Here is a 16,818-nt window from a genome sequence, read left to right as displayed (position 1 = left end):
GATTTCCCTTTTCTCTAAATAAATGTAGCATTCATAGTCTGTAATAGAACTTTTCATTAAATTGTGTAGTCACCAACTGTTAAATAATCACACCACATACATTAATAATGTTGCCTTTCTAGCTTGAATGCTGGGTCTTAAAGTCAAGCCTCATGTCTTATACTACTTTTATATTCCCCAGCACCTAGCACATTCCTGGGAACATACTAATGGATCAATAAATACATGATCTTCCTTTGATTTTTCACAGTGATACCAAAAACACCACTAGCTTAGCCAAAGTCACATCCTGTAGGCTAATGAAAAACACTATTTATTCAGCATCTTTTCCCAAGTACTTCTCAAAGTACTTTTCAGATGATACAGTTAATTCCCTTATACTCTACATGCACTGAAAAAATAAATTAAAAAACTAAACTTTATAGAACAACAGCAAAGAGAATTAAACTAAGAGACGTCATGCTCCATGCTGAGGGGTATACCAAGACCTGGCAAAGTGGACATGTCCTACTGAGTCCTAGATTAAAATTTGAAACATGTATACATCTTGCTTCAAATATTAAAACGTTCTAAATATTTCCAAGGCACTGAACAGGATCCATCTAGGAAAGCTGGTCATCAAGTCTGGGTGCCATCACTAATCTAAGAATAATAGCAAATTTGCATTGTGAGCTTAGATCCTAGTTACCACTTGATCCTACCCACATGCCTTTGCCTACAAATTCTCCACATATTTCTTGTCAACACTACAATATCTCTGTATGTTTTACTACAAACTAAGACCCTCTGTAAACTGAACAGCTATTCCATGACAAGCAAGCATTGTTTTGCCAATGTCTCCAAGGGAAGTAAAATGCTACATTGCTATATAAAAGAAGTTATTCTCTTTCATTCTGGCCTCTCTTTAATCTTTCTGACATGCTAGGTATAAAAATGGTGTCTTTGATGGAATACCATATAGCCTTAAAAAAGAAGGAAATCCAGCCGGGCGCAGTGGCTCATGCCTGTAATCCTAGCACTCTAGGAGGCTGAAGCGGGTGGATCGCTCGAGGTCAGGTGTTCAAGACCAGCCTGAGCAAGAGTCAGACCCCGTCTCTACTAAAAATAGCAAGAAAATTATATGGACAACTAAAAATATATACAGAAAAAATTAGCTGGGCATGGTGGCCCATGCCTGTAGTCCCAGCTACTCGGGAGGCTGAGGCAGGAGGATCGCTTAAGCCCAGGAGTTTGAGGTTGCTGTGAGCTAAGCTGATGCCACGGCACTCACTCTAGCCCGGGCAACAGAGCAAGACTCTGTCTCAAAAAAAAAAAAAAAAAAAAAAAAAAAAAAAAAGAAGGAAATCCTGCTGTTAGCAACATCATGGATGGAACTGGAAAACATTATGTTAAGTGAAATAAGCCAAGCACAGAAAGACAAATCTCGCATTTTCTCACGCATATGTGGAAGCTAAATATTAAAAACAATTGATCTCATGGAGACAGAGAGTAGAATGATGGTTACCAGAAGCAGGGAAGGGTACCCGGGGCAGGGAATATAACATGGCGATAGTGAATGGGTACAAACATATAGTTAGATAGTTTGATAGAATGAACAACATTTGATAGCACAACAAGGTGACTATAATCAACAATAAGTTAGGGTATACTTTAAAATAACTAAAAATGTAGAACTGGAATGTTCCTAACACAAAGAAATGATAAATGCCTGAGGTGATGGATACTTCAATTACCCTGATTTAATTCACATTGTATTCCTGTATCAAAACATCATTGTACCCTAAATATATACAACTATTGTATACCCATAATAATTAAAAATTAAAAAAATCGAAAATTAAAAAAATGGTATCTTTATCTATTATATCTTGCCCAGGGATTCCGGTATCTTCTTCTACCCCTAGGGGAAGAAGCCATTAAAGAAGCCCTCTCTTAGAGGCCCTTTTCAAATATCATTCACATATGCTTTGCCCAGCCAAACTGAGGTGTTCTGGTAACAATTACATAGCTTGAAGATGTTCAGAGAAGCAGCTGATACGATGAATTAGGATTAGCCATCATACTGATCAAGCACAAGGGCTGCCTTCCTGACCAATGGCAAACAAAATTGTAAGTCTGACTGATATTTCTCACCAGCCATCATCAAATTCAAGATAAGCATTTACTGCATCAATCATGCATCTTTTGTTTCAATAAGCACGATAGTCATGCTTTACTGTTGTTGATATAGCAACTCAAAAGTAACAAAGACAGGTATCATGCTTAATAAAATAAAGTGTACATTCTTTAAATCAAGAAAAGAATAAGGAGTTTTCTTTGGACCAATAACTTTGTCATATGTCTAATATACTGTATACTAAAGAAACAGAGGGGATGCTTCTTTTAAGAGTTTTTAATAGGCTACTTTAAATGCTTCATTTCACAAACAACTGAGGAAACAATTAAGGAGTTACTATAGCAAATGCCTAGCACAGCAGGTTGTCCACCACAGAGAAGCACATAAAATTGGTACCCGTTCAATTAGCAAAAATTCATGTGTTCTAATGCTGAATGAGGGCTTTACTAGGGTCTTCTCTACCACCTGTGCTGGATCTCTGTGAAGAGAGCTTCTTCCGTAGGATACAGTTTCACTTAGAAATCTAGCTAGTGGAGACAGACTTGTTTATGTTTAAACAAAATTCACAATCTGAGAAATTTAATTCATTGGGATTATTAATGATATTAGTCTAAAGAAAACTGGCTGAAGTCTAGTCAATAACAAACGAAGCAAGTCTTAATCAAAGCAGTAAACACATCTGGAAGTTTTAAGGGCTCTGTAGAAGAAATTATCTGCTAATTTTGGAAGGGAGTATTTGAAGGTAAGTTTAGATGCTAATTAGAAACACACAGCGCAGCAATTTCTGACAAAATCACTGCCTTCTTATGAATCATTACTAAGTAAAATTAGTGCCTGACCTAAGGCTTTATTTGCCTATATTAAAAAGTAGGGAGAAGCACTACAGAAAAGTTGAGACTAAACAATGATTCTGTCATCCTTCTTTTAAGAAACTGGTACCCATCACTGAATTTTCTTTAGCACAAAGCAAAAACAACACAAAAGAAAAGAAAACTGCTTCAGAAAGAATTTCTGCATCAGATCATGATGAGCTGTATTGTTTTAGAATGGAAGCTGGAAGCATAGTCGTGATAAAATTTTTATCTGTTTTATTTAATTGAAAAATTAAGGGTGAGGGAATAAAATAGGCACTTTCTTGATGCTTATATTCAAAAGAAGAGAGAAATTTGATAATTAAATGATTCAAACCATAGCCCTGAAAAGTATCCTAAGAGGTCAACTTGTTTACTTCTCTTTTTTGTTTGTTTTTAACATGTAAGAAATATGAATTCAGGAAGGTTAAATAGTTCGCAAAAAAAATACAAAGCCCATTAGAGGCAGAGCTTGGAGGGTACCCAGGTTTCCTGATACCTAGTTTACTATTATTTAATATTACATCATTCTAACATAGAAGCAAATGTATATGAATGAAGACCATAATGCAAAGGGATGAAGTGAGTTATTTCACTCCAAACACACACATAGGCACACGCGCACACACACAAGAGGGGGATAACATGGACAATTTCATCTAAGAGCCCAAGACTGTCATTGTCCTCTTGTCTGATTAAAGGTATCTCTACCAAGTAGGGTCTTCTGATAGGCCCAGGTGTCAGTTTATATCACCCATTGGTTTTTTTCCCCTCTGCTCCCCACCAAGGAAAACTGATCATTTGTTTCACAATCAGACTTGCTCAAAAAGCAACACTGTCATCATCATCCACCTTAAATGCTTCTTGCAGAAAAATATGGCTGTAGCAGATTCTCAGCTGGTGTCAGGGGGAACTCCTAATTTGCCTGGGAAGCCCAAGACAGATACATAAAAGAGAAATCAATCTTACCAGGTAGGTGCCCAATACACAGTTCAGGCCGTAAATGCTACAGAGCTTGTGTGGAAATACCTCAGCCCTAGGAGGTAGGCATTATAATTTTCACACAGGAAAAAAGTAAGTCTCAGAGGAGCTAATTTGCATGTAGGTGGCAAAGCTCAGATTCAAAATGCAGGTCAATGGGCCCCAAAGTGCTTACCTTTGAGCCACACCCTTTCCCTGGTGTAAGCCCCCTTGGCTGCCTTCGTCGGAGGCAGCTAGGACTGCATAAGTCAGGAGTAACCGAGCCTTTGTCCAACTCCTATGGAAACACACAACAGGACATGGGATCCTCAGTTCATACTGATACCACAATACATCTACTTATGGGGCATGAGCAGTTTAGACTTCTCTGTGGCATTGGCAAGCCATTTAGCTCCTGAGAAAAAGTAGATTATTGACTTAGTCATGTCCTGTATGTTCATCTTATATCCCAGTTCCCCAAGGAAGCATTTTTGTTTGATGAATTTTCACTTCACTTAGAGTCAGACAGCATACCCTCTGGGCCTTGGGCAGAACAAGCCTTCAATAAATGCCTGATTGCTAGTACTGACTCATGCTCATGAAAATAGACACAATAAGGTCTATGTAAAAAATATAATATAGTCCCTACCTGTCTATAACATGTAGCTTCAACAGAATATTCTACACCTGGTATTTTTTGGTTGGTATTTCTTGATAGGGAGAAATTAAGAAGCTATCTGTATTGTATACAGAATATTATTTACCTGCACAGTGTTATACTTCTCATAGATTTATAGTAAGTTCAGGCATGAGAAAATGTTTTAAAGCTATTATCATAATGCTTTGACTATGAATGATTAATAATCTGAAAAGAACAAGTTGTTTTCTTGTTTATAGGTTTGAAATTAGTCAACAGTGTAATGAGATGGCTAAAGAAGCTCATGAATATTAAACTGTCTTAACAGATATAGAATGTCCAATACTCAGAATTCTAAATCTTTGTTTTAGACAACATACATTAAGAAGAATGGAGAGAATGTAGAATCTAGGGCATATTGTTCAGGGTAGAGGAGGGTAGAACCCCATAGTGGGTGAGGAACAGCTCCAAGTATAGGCAAAAAAGAATTCAGGAAGAAGGAGCATAACATTTGTTTTCAAGTATAGTACTCAAAGGGAAGAGAGATTAGATTCATTGTGTTCAGCTCTAGCAACTGAAGTGTGGGCAAATAAATGGAAGAAAATGTTGATTCAGTACAAGATAGAAATGAATCCCTTCTCGAATGGACTGGCCAGCAAGAAAGTGAGATTCCCACCATATTACTTCCAAGTCTTGGGGCCACATGTGGCCTTCCGGATCCTTGAGGCCTTTTGACTGAATCCAAATTTTACAGAACAAATTCTTTTAATAAACGGATTTGTTCTGTGAAGTTTAGATTCAGGCAAGGAGCCGTACTTGGGGATCTGTAGGGACATATGTGGCCTTGAGGCTGCAGGTTCCCCACCCCAAAAATTATCATCCTAAGCAGCCATTTTATTGGGCATGCTATTTAAGGTATATCTGTTCCAGTTTTAAAAAAAAAAATCACTTGCCAAAGAGACATCCTGTACTGTCTTATTTACACAATTAACTGAGCGATAACTCTGGTCTTACCAAATTCCCGATTCAAAAGGTGATTAGGTGATTGGAATGCTCACATTATTTAAATCATTACCAGAAATTACAGGGTTCTTTTTTAAAGAAGAAAAGGCATTGGCTTGTGTGGACACATGTGAGCACACTAAGAAACAGAAATTATTTTCATTATTGACATTTAAAAAATATTTGTTCTTTAAAAGCAAACCAAGTCCCTATAATTGTGTAACTAACCGGTGGAATAATCAAAGAAGCTTAATCTTCAGGTTAGCAGATTAAAAAACATACCCCATGTTTTTTTTTCTAAGCTAAACAATTTGCTGTCCCATATTCTCACTGTATCCCTCACATTTATCTGTACATTAACAATGCTTATCAGCTGATAGCCAAAAAGGCCCACCAAGTTGAATCAACTTCAAGATTTGTTTCCACACTGGGGTGCTTCAGGCTCTTGGCAGAAATAGGCTGCAACTGTGGCTCCATTTACTACACTATGCTATAAACATTATGTCCTGAGCTAACAAGATACTCAATATGACAATCCCATAGGTTACCAAGCACTGTAAACATCTTGTTAACACAGGCGCCAGAGACAGCATAGAGAAGGTCTCTAGTATCCATTTTAAAGTGGTTTATGATGTGGAGTCTGCTGTTTAAAAAATGAATAATCAAAAACACAGCCCCAAACTCTGGCTAGAACAAATATTTGTGAGACAAAGTTATACTCAGTTTTAAAAAAATGCACTCATGTCATCACTTTGTCATTGCATTTATGGATTTTTATTTCACACCTTTGCCCATTAAGTGTTGGCTTCCCATGGCATTCAGGAGACCAAAACTATAATTTCACTGTGATATATTTACTCCACACACACACAAAAAAGCTGAATGTTGACTCAACGATTTTCCTTAGACTAATGTGAAACAAAAAATTTTACAAGAGTAGAAGGAGAGGAGGGATGGGACAAGCTTTTTAATGCAGCTACAAATGCTGTTTTCCCAGAGTCTCTAGTCTAAGACATATCCTTCCAGCTCTATCCAAAGGTCCATCCAAAGGGAAACCGTAAATAACTGGAGATCCCTTGAAATCTAATCTGGGAACAATGAGTTTTGCTTTTTTCAAAAGAAAACAGAACTGTCAATCACAGAGCGAATGGAACCAACAACCCTGTCTGCTGTATCATTTTATTTTGTTTGGATCCAGCATTTTAGTTTCTGGAAATGTTTCAATAGTTGTCACCTCCAACTTACAGGGGCATCTCAGAAAAAGGGACATCTAGGGTGATCCAGGTGGAAACAAGCCTGGAACACCAGTTGCCAAGTCTGCCACAACATCCCATGTCTGTGAGGAAGTGTCTTCTCAGGCACACACGCCAGGGAGTCTAAAGGTAAACACCCCTGAGACCAGCCAGCCCCTAAACTCCAGTGGACAGCAGCACCCTGGAAATCTCAGATTCACAGCTCCAACCCGCCGGCTCCGAGGTTCTGTACCCCCACATGTACACAGCTCCTAAAGACCACTCAAACGCACTCCCATGCAGTTCTCCTGAGAGCTCCAGAAACCTCCACTGCCAGCTCTCAGGCGCTACAAGATAACGGGTTTAGTTGTTTTAAAGCCCACAGTACTTAATCCTGTGCAGGAACTTCTGTAACTGCCCAACCCTCTGGCCTCCGGTTACCTTTCTCTGTCCCTTCCAAGGTCTCCTGGCGGCACAAACAGGCGGGCGGCACCTCTACGGCCTCTTCCTGCCCCCCTGCACACCCTACTGGCCCAGGCGCCGACACGCCTCCCCGGGCGCACACGCGCGCGCGCACACAGCCCGCGCCAGGCCGCGAACCCCCGCAGCCCGGTCCGGCAGCCGTGCCCCTTGGGCTATATATACAGCACTCGCCCCGGACAGCCTTCCCCACGCCCCCGCACGGGGGTGACCCTGCTCGCACCCTCTGCGCTGCCAGCGCCCCCTCCGCAGACAGGCGGCTGCCCCACTCGCGCGCAGCCCTCACGCCTCGGGCGGTTCTGTCAAAACTTTGAGCCTGGCTGATTTCCTAATCCCAAGTGTGTCTGAGGCTGGATGGGGTCGGCTTGCCACAATTTCCATCTACTCCAGTTCGTAGGGACTGGTGGTTGTGACCCTGTTGACCCCAGATCTGCTGGTGCCAATGCGCGGCTACAGCCCGCACAAACACGCAAAAGGCCGCGCTTTGCGGAGGAGAACGCCGTGTAGACGCGCACGGCCGGACCGCGCGGGTCTCTCCCAGACCCTCTGCCTGGGACCTCTCCTGGCTCAGCAGCGGCAGCCGCAGCAGTTCCTGCCCCAGCCCGGCTGATGATGTCAAGCAGAAACAGGCTAGCAAAACTTTTTACGACTTTAACAAAATTGTCTTCGGAGGAAACCCCTCCACGCACCGCACACACAGGCTGGAGCAGGCGCCGGCGTGGGGTGGTTCGCCTGTCGCCCTCAGCTCCCTGCCGCCCCCCGCCAACTTCCAGACACACACACACACTCTCTCTCTCTCTCTCACGTCCACACTGCAGATCGGGTTACAACAACCCACCAACAGAAAACAACTTCTTCGCTAGGAGGACAGGAGCACAGCCAACCCCCAAGTCACCCGGAAAAAATTATCCGTGTAAATACATAAGACAGATCCCCCTCCCTCCGTTTGCATAAACAACTGGCGTCCCAGGGTCCACTCCCAGGTCCCCTGGCCCAGCAGGGGGAAAGTAGGAGCCCGATTCCCGAAGCCAGCTCCAGTACCTCCGAGCCTCGCCTCCGGAGAGAGAACGCGGGTTCGCGTCCGTGCTGGGGCCGATGGCGGGGGGCCTTCGGCCCGCGTGGCCCCAGCCCGGGGTCCCCGCCGCCGCCCGGGCTCAGCAGCAGCAACCGCCGCCACCTCCGCCGTAGCAGCCGCCGCTGCCGCCACCGCCGCGGCTCCCCAGACCGCCTCCTCTTCCCATGGCTGCGCCCTGCTTGGCAGCTTGCGGGCTGTCAGGCTCGGGGAGGAGGGAAGGGGCGGGGTGAAACGGGAAGGGAGGATGGGAGGGGAGGGGTGGGAAAAGGCAGCCGCTGTTCACCAGGGGTCACGCCGGGCCTGGTCTGCGGCCCCCCAGATCCGGGCAGCCGAAGCGAGGAGAAGCGGGAGTTCAGGGAGGCCGGTTTGATACCCGCTGCGGAGAGGCCGAGCGCCGCCCGGACCGCGCATTCCGAGGAGCCGGGATGAAGCTTTCCCGGTGAGGAGTTGGAGTTGGTGCGTGTCACTGTCATCTGGGCTGAGCGGCTCCTCCTAGAGGAAAATATTGGTACTTGCAGGACACTTACTTCCTCTCCATCCCTCCTGTTCCCAAAAAGAAGGCAGGACTTAGAAGAGTGTAAGTGCGCTCAACAAATTCAAGGAGACGCTCACAGAAAAGTTAGCTATCTGCAGGAATGGGAAGAAGAACCAGCAAGATAACTTGCAAAGCGTGTTTAGCCAACTACATATTACTTCTCTACCAGCAACCAATTTCCAGATTCCTACTCACTGGGACACAGTAGAAAGATAGTTAAAACTATCCTTCTGGACCTTATTGCAGAGGTTAGAGAACAGAGACAGAGAGGTAAGTCATTTGCTAAGGGCACACAGCAGGTTAGCAGAGAAGTATGTATAGAAGCCAGAGGACAGAGCTGCAGGGAGAGCAGACTTTTGTGTGAGCAAAGGAAAGGGTTTTAACTGCCTCTAACTGGACACAGTTCATCTGTCAAATACGAGTCCTGCCCTCCTCATTCCACTCTTGGGAAAATAAAGTGACACAAGTTGTACTGTAGTGCTGTAGAAAGTTAAAGTTGTGCATAATTATATCTTTTTTGTAACTCATCAAGCTTCAGTCACCACCTGTTTTTCTAACCAATGAGTACGAAAGTCCAGCTCCAGGTTGTCTCAGATCTAAAGAAGCAGGCATTCATGCGGATATTTTCCCTACTTACTTTCTACTGTCAGGCAGTTGTGATATCACTTATGTATAAGATTCTAACAGCTTCACTTTATTAAAAGACATTTTTTTTACAGAGCTAGTAGACACAAAGCTAAGTTTACATCCAGAGACAAATGGTAAAACAGCAACCTTAAGTAACCAAGCTTCTAGCATTAGAATAAAAGATCCACAGAGCATTGAAGTAGTAAGTGGGGGCCAAGATTTGGGAAGAAACACAGGACCAAAGATTTGGGGGGAGGAGATACCAACTTAGACACCCCTATGTTCAAAGGAATCAAATAAGTGGAAAGCTCTTCTTTAGAATGCTTTCAGAGGCACAGCTGTGGCTCAATACCCTCACTGTTCCAAGCAAAGATACCTAGAATGAATGAAGAAGGAAAGATTCTGGAAGGGGTATGTTTTATCACAGTTCCACCCTGAAGTAGGGGGTGGGATGGTAATTGATCTTGAACTGGTCTGTTCTATCCAACCTAAGTATAAGGAGGCATTCTTTCCCTAAGACTTTTCCCCAACCCACTGATTTCTAGGATTCCCACTTTGCCGGAGCAGTAGGCGTGCTTACTGGTGTCTGAAGCTTTTAAAAGGGGAGATACCCACACAGAGAAACTTGGGAAAGTAAAAGGTTAGGGCACAGTCAGGCAAAACTCCTGCTGGGTAGGCCGTACATGCCAAGCTGGCTGAAAGGGCAGTCCTGGCGGGAGTGGAGGCCAGGCAGGCCTCAAATGCTGACTCTAGTCCTGTCTGAAATGACCTTCCAAGTTGGCTCCTCAGATTCTGGCACCACCACCCTCTCTCTTTATATCCTTTTTGTGCCTTCTCATCTTTACCCTTTCTCTGGAGCCCAGAAAATCTTGACCTAGGAGGTGCCAGATGGACTTTTAAAAGATTTTCTAAGTCCAATAGTTTATGCTCTGAGATGATTTCAGGACCATGCTTGAAAAAAGAAGAACTGACTTCTTTTTTCTCTGAGTTCAGCTGTGGCCTCCATTCTGTGAGGTGTGAGAGTAGACTACTCTGGCAGCTGGCTGCTCCACCTTTGATGGAAAGGTCATCGTGCAGAGAAATCACAGGAAGAGACACTGGTTAATGTTATGGAACTAGAGAGAAGCTTACACGCAGAGCAGCCTTTATTTTTAAACCCCATGAATAAAGGTCCCTCAATCTCATATATGACCATATATATTAACAGTAGTATATGCCTATTTATATTTTCCAAGTTTTTGGGAAAAATCTGTCAGGTATTGATCTGACTAATTTATTACAAGTTAAGGCATGTCAGAGCACATTTACCTCGTGAAAGGTGACACTGCATTATTCATGGCGTCCCCTCTGCCTGGAATATCCTATTTTGTCCCCCCAGAGAAATCTTCCTTAACCTTCAAGTTCCAGTCAATCCTTTAGTTCCTCTCTGAAGCTCTTCCTGACTCTTCCCAAGAGTGGAATCAATTAATTAATTTCCCTGTGTTTGTACCTTTACAGGCCTGTATGTTTTCTTTTATTAAATATTGCAGTTTTTGTCAATATATCTGCTTTCCCTCTTAGCTATGAGATTCTGAGAATTATATATTCTTAATATTTGTACCTGCAATGTCCAGGTCAGTGTCCAGCAAATGGTAGGATACTGAATAAATGTTTAATCAAATTGAATGAAAATTCATATCTCCCAAATTTGTATCTCAAATCCAAATCTCTTCATAGAGCTCCAGCCTGAGCGTCTCCACTTGGATGTCTAACAGACCTCTGAAACCCAACGTGTCCATGTCTAAAGTCTGGCTTTTTCTCCCCAAACATGCACCAATCACCATTGGCGACATCTCCATCTCAGTAGATGGCAACTACTTCCTGCTAGTTACTCAGGCCACCAACCTTGGAAGTCATCCTTGCCTCTTCTCTATCTGTCACATTCCACGTTCAGAATCTGTCCACTTCATGGAGGGGTCAAGAAATACCTGGTCTGAACCCCCAGAATTTCTCAATTGGATCACTGCAATAGTCTTTCAACTCATGTGGTCTCCTTGTTTCAACGACCCCCCAACCTCCCAACCCCCAATGCCACCAACCCAATGTCTAGTCTACATGCAGCTGCCATAGGGACTTTTTTCCAAACTAAGTGATATCATGGCATTCCTCTGTTCAAACCCCCCCAGTAATTCCCCCATTTAAATCAGAGTAAAATTCAGAATGGCCCAAGAGACCCTACATGAGTTGTATACCTCTGTTTTTCCACCTTGTCTCCCATGACTCTATCACTTGGTCACCCATTCTGCTCTAGGCACACTGGTCTCCTTGCTGTTTCTTGAATAAGCTAGACAGACTCTTAACTTAGAGCCTTTGTACTTTCTCTTCTCTCTGTCTTAGATACTCTTCCCAGATAACCATTTGCTTTTTCCCCTATTTCCTTGAAGTCTTTGCTCAGATATTATTTTGTCAGTGAGTCCTATCCTGACCGACCTATTTTACCTTATTATAGCCCACCCTTCCCTTACTCTTTTACACATCTCCACTAGAGCTTGGCTAAAAATATAAACTGCATTTTAAAACAATAGAAACGATTAGAACATAATTCAGATGGTATATATCCAAGTGCAGATATCTAGGTCAGATAATTAGCCCCAAAAGCTAAACAGAGTGGTTGATGCATAACATTTTGCTTCTGTCAGCCTTGGTAACTTTTTGAAACCAACATATGATGTCAGAGTTTTTTAATCTGTTTATATCCCTATTATCTATTTTATTACTTATTTACTTTATCTATTTCATGTTTCTCTAGCCTCTTTCTGAGGAGTTGAAGTGGCTTCTGGAAATTTATGTTGGCCAAAAAGATAAGCTAAATAAAACAGATGAGAAAATGGGAATGAAAGGAAAGTAGGATATGAAACTAAGATAACCTGCTGGGAGAGTTAGCTCCTGTGGTGTGTATCATAATGTTTTGTTCATTTGCTATAAGTGGGCTACCAATGTGGCCCTGAGCTTCTTGGTGACTACAACAAATAAGCAAACATGATCCTTTGCAAGATGGACATTGCACATAAGGTTGAAGCCAAGCAGTTATTTAGAAGTGCATGTTCTTCTGAAAGTAATACATGCCAGAAATTGTTCCTCAGGTTCATCTTACAGGAACTGGAGACAGCAGGATGGACGATGAGGCAGTGATGTATATGATGAAATCGAGGGGCCCTCTCTCCCTCTAAAAATTCTTGTGGAGATTCCTGAGTGGAAAAATGCTGACAGAAATTAGAGGCAATCTCAACCTCACTTTCACCTTTATCTTCTTTTTAAACTCAAAGCCACTGGTGAAGTCTAATTTCAGGAAACATAAAGTGCTTACTTCATGGTAACCACAGAAAGTTTTGGTTCAAAAGTTATTTTTGTGTGATTTTCCACTTAATAATATCTAACTTTGAGAATTTAGTATTTAAATATTTAAGGCATTCATAGTACATGAAAATCTTAAGGAGTCTGTAGAACTACAGATTTCAGGGTTTGAGCAAAATGCATCCAGATAAACAAGAATAAAATGAGCAAGATGTCTGGGATTTATTTACAATCCCCAGTTTTCCTGGGATTACATGAAGTAAAATGTTGACCTAAGGTTGACCTGCCTTATCTGGGGGTTTATTAAGTTAACTAGAAATATATCAACTGCTTCACTTACGTTTATGACTCACAAAAGAGTTAATAAACAGATTTAACGGTACTTGCATGCTTTATGCATGATGAATGTTGATTCTAAATTGAAAACTATAAAAACACAATTTAGAGTCTGTTTTTTTTAACCCTTTAGATCAGTCTCTGAAAATATATGTGTAGAAATAAGCAGAATTAATAAGTTTACATTATTGAAAGTGGCCATATAGGACAGGTAGAATCAGGAGCTCAGTTTCTTGTGGTGAGAATCAGGGTCATCAAAGTTTCCCTGATGAAATTTCCCACTGTCCCTCATGTTGCTCCACCCTAAATTTATCCTTCTGAGCATTTTTTAAAAAAATCTTAAAATCCCTGTTTTTGGTCAAGGCTTGGTTTGTAGAATAGTCTTGTTGAAATTTAAATATTTGAGATGAGCAACAAATTCATTTATTACAGCCCGTTGTACATTCACAGGGATGAAGTAAGTGGTTATATACATTTTTATGAACAAAGTAGTTGTTTCATTTTTGTTTTCCCCCAAGAATTACATGTTTTAAAAGAGATTATATGGCAAATATTGTTTATTTACATTCCTATTTTTATTAATCTATTTATTATAACATTAGGCTGATGATCACCATGAGATAATATTAACATAGTTTCACTCAGTGGGAAGGAATTTGGTGCTTTAGATTTCCTACATGGCTTTATTATGGGTAATTTATACTTTGCATTAGATCATGTATAGATATCATGTATAGATATATATCGATATAGATTTGTCATATATGTTTATATATATTCCATGTTTATATATATTTTAGAATTTTCTTTTAAATTAAACACAATATATCTCTATGGTAAAAAAAAATCAAAAACAAAAGAATATAGAATGACCAATTTGCAACAGAGAAAACAAGGAAAAATTTAATTAATATAAAAGGAGATCTTAAAAACTGATTTATAAAAAAAGACAACCCAATAGAGAAGTAGACATTTCAAAGATAGTTAAGAACAGCAAATCCACAGAAAAAGAAAAATAAATTATTATAAACATATGAAAAGAGATTCAAATTCATTCACTGTTAAATAAATGTAAATCAAAACAATAAGAAATCTTTTTTAATGTATCAGATTGAGGGAAAAACATGTTAATAATATACAATATTAGTCAGTGTATAGGGACAAAGACACTCTTATTCAATGTCAATTGAAAATATAAATAGGTAAAATCTATTTTCAGGACAGTTTGGCATATTTATAAACTTTTAAATGCATATATCTTTTACTCAGAAATTCTACTTTTATAGGTGTGTATCTATAGTTAAACTCGCAAAATTTTGCTAAATTATATGAAGAAAGGCAATTTAAAAGTGATCCCACATTCATTGTCTTTTGACTATTTAAAATGGTATATTGTTTTTATATAGAAATGTTTCATTTTTATAGAGTTATATTTGTCCGTTTGCTTATCCTAGCTGTTTACATAGTTAACTCTGCTGTGAGAGAGCAAAGCACCATCACCTTTCATTTGAGGAAATGAGGCTCAGAGAGTTCAGCCATTAAGAATGACAGCAGGGATTTGATTCCAGTTCTAACCGGCTTCCAAGTCTGTGCTATTTGCACCTCAGCAAATCCAGTGTTGAAATGTTGAAAAGACCATAATCTTAAAAGTAGCTTTGGAATCACTACGTATAACTGCTTGAATTCCTACCAGTTTGGGGACCACCAGATAGAAAGCTACTGGTGCACAGTCGACCTAGTGGTGTCACTTTTCCACCTCTTAGTTTTTGTTATATAAAATATACATCAAAATCTTGCTGAACTTTAGAATGTTGAGATAAATAAAATCACATTTCCATGTTTGACAATGTATCTCTGAAGGTATTAATGTTTTCAGAGATTTCTAAATGGGAAACTAACACATCAGTAAGATGGATAACATCCAGTGATGACAACTACATGGTAAAAGGAAGATTCCCATATGATGATGCGGAATGCATGGTTAATAACATTTGTAAAAGGCAATTTGGCAATATATACCATAATTTCAATTCTGCATATCCTTTGACCTATCATTTCCACTTTTTGGATCATCCTAGAGTAACGTTTATCTGAGTTCCAAGACACAGGGACAAAGATATTTTTTCCAGCTTTAATGGTAGAGGAAAATTGATGACAATTTAAAAGCTCCTTAATATAAATAACTGAAATAAAAAGTTCATAGAAAAGAGTGTTATATAACTATTAAAAGAATTAGATAGATAAGTATTCACTGATATGGGCTGCTGTCGATGATGTGTTATTAAATAAAAATAATTGCAGAAAAATAGCTAAAGTATGAACCAACTTTTATAAAAATGCATGGCAAAGGATCAGGTTAGACCTAGGGAGTGGAAATGGGGGAAGAAGGAAGTGGAAAAAGGTGAATGTTCACTCTTTATTTTACGTAGCTTGGAGTACTGTTTGAATTTTTTTCCAATGAGTATGTAAAACTTTATAAATTCACTCCTTATATAGCTTTATTAGATTTTTTTCAGTGACAAGGACAACTTCTGTAAATTTTTTGTAAAAGCAATGATTTTATAAAGATGAAAGTAATACATCTGTTTTGGTTTAAGAAACAAGTAGTTGAGAGCCTTGTAAAAAAATAAATAAATAAAAGAGGCAATTGGTTGCCTGCTTTAGAGGTTATTTTTCTCCACTTCTTGTTTGCATAAGGAAGTGTGGCCAAGAGCTGTGATAAACTTTTGACAATCTGAGGCTGAAAGATAACCTTTATCAACACACAAAGCAAAGGATAAAAGAGCGTTTCTTTCAATAAGAATTGTTTGCATTACAATTTGGCATCATTATTAATCCAACTTTCTTGAGATGTCCTAATATGATTAAAGAAAAAATGGATCAGAGAGAATGGTAGTTGTGTTAAAAATCCCCACAAGGCTTTTCTAAGGTTCATATAGACCCAACTAATTCATGTACTTTGGGGAAAGGAAGGGTACGAAGTAGAATGATGCTGGTCACTATTCCAACTCCCACTATAGATTAATTTCTTTCATTTTTTTTATGAGTGCTAGCACCCTATCTCTATGCTTGGCAGAGTATTATCTCAGCGTAAGTCAAGGAGAAATCTTGTAACCAAAGGCATTTTTTCCTGTGGAGGAGTTGTCGGAATTCTTGGCACATTCTAGCTTAAGGTTAGATTATGCCATCATGGTAAAAAGTTTATCTCAAGAGGCAACCTGTACTTTGTTAATTCATCTAGGTACAAAATTTGCCAAGGAAAAACTCTACAATTATTGCTCTCTTGTGAATTTCAAAGAAGATATAATAGCTTTTCTTGAATGCTCTAAGTATGAAGTAATTCATTATTCTAAAGGAATCTTGAAATGATTTCTTTCAAAATATAAGTTCTGGATATGTCAGACGGAAGGCTGGCTGGTCAGAAAGTCTGGGGATGGTGGTAGTATCATGCACCAAGTACATGATGGTGGTGGTACATTAATAGTTATGAAATGATAGTAACACCCCTGTGCAGGTGCAGTGAGAGATTTAGCAGTGTTGTACAGAAGCGCAATGGACTATAGTTTGTTCCTTCTCAGACTCAACCTTTAAAGGTACTTTTCCTCCTGAAATCTAGGGACATAAAACCTTCTCC

At 40.1% G+C, this 16,818-nt stretch overlaps 1 protein-coding gene across 8 annotated transcripts in view; it reads right to left on the bottom strand.

Annotated features, from left to right (window-relative positions):
- GHR (growth hormone receptor) overlaps window positions 1–8,488 on the bottom strand; it is a 227,464-nt gene extending 218,976 nt beyond the window's left edge. For 4 of the 8 annotated variants that reach the window (XM_045565741.1, XM_045565744.1, XM_045565743.1 and 1 more), the window contains exons 1-2: window positions 8,320–8,390; window positions 4,124–4,225 (exon numbers count right to left, since the gene is read on the bottom strand). The gene's annotated coding sequence lies outside the window, so the exon portion shown is untranslated. Of the gene's footprint in view, window positions 1–4,123; window positions 4,226–8,319 lie in introns of those variants that run through there. The other 4 variants (XM_045565745.1, XM_045565748.1, XM_045565742.1 and 1 more) reach the window with 4 other exon arrangements.
- Window positions 8,489–16,818: the final 8,330 nt, after the last annotated feature.

Source organism: Lemur catta, chromosome 12 (assembly GCF_020740605.2).
Source record: "Lemur catta isolate mLemCat1 chromosome 12, mLemCat1.pri, whole genome shotgun sequence".
In the NCBI taxonomy this organism is placed as follows: Eukaryota; Metazoa; Chordata; class Mammalia; order Primates; family Lemuridae; genus Lemur; species Lemur catta.
The sequence above is the reverse complement of the archived record's forward strand: the minus strand, read 5'-3'. Positions and strand labels throughout refer to the sequence as shown.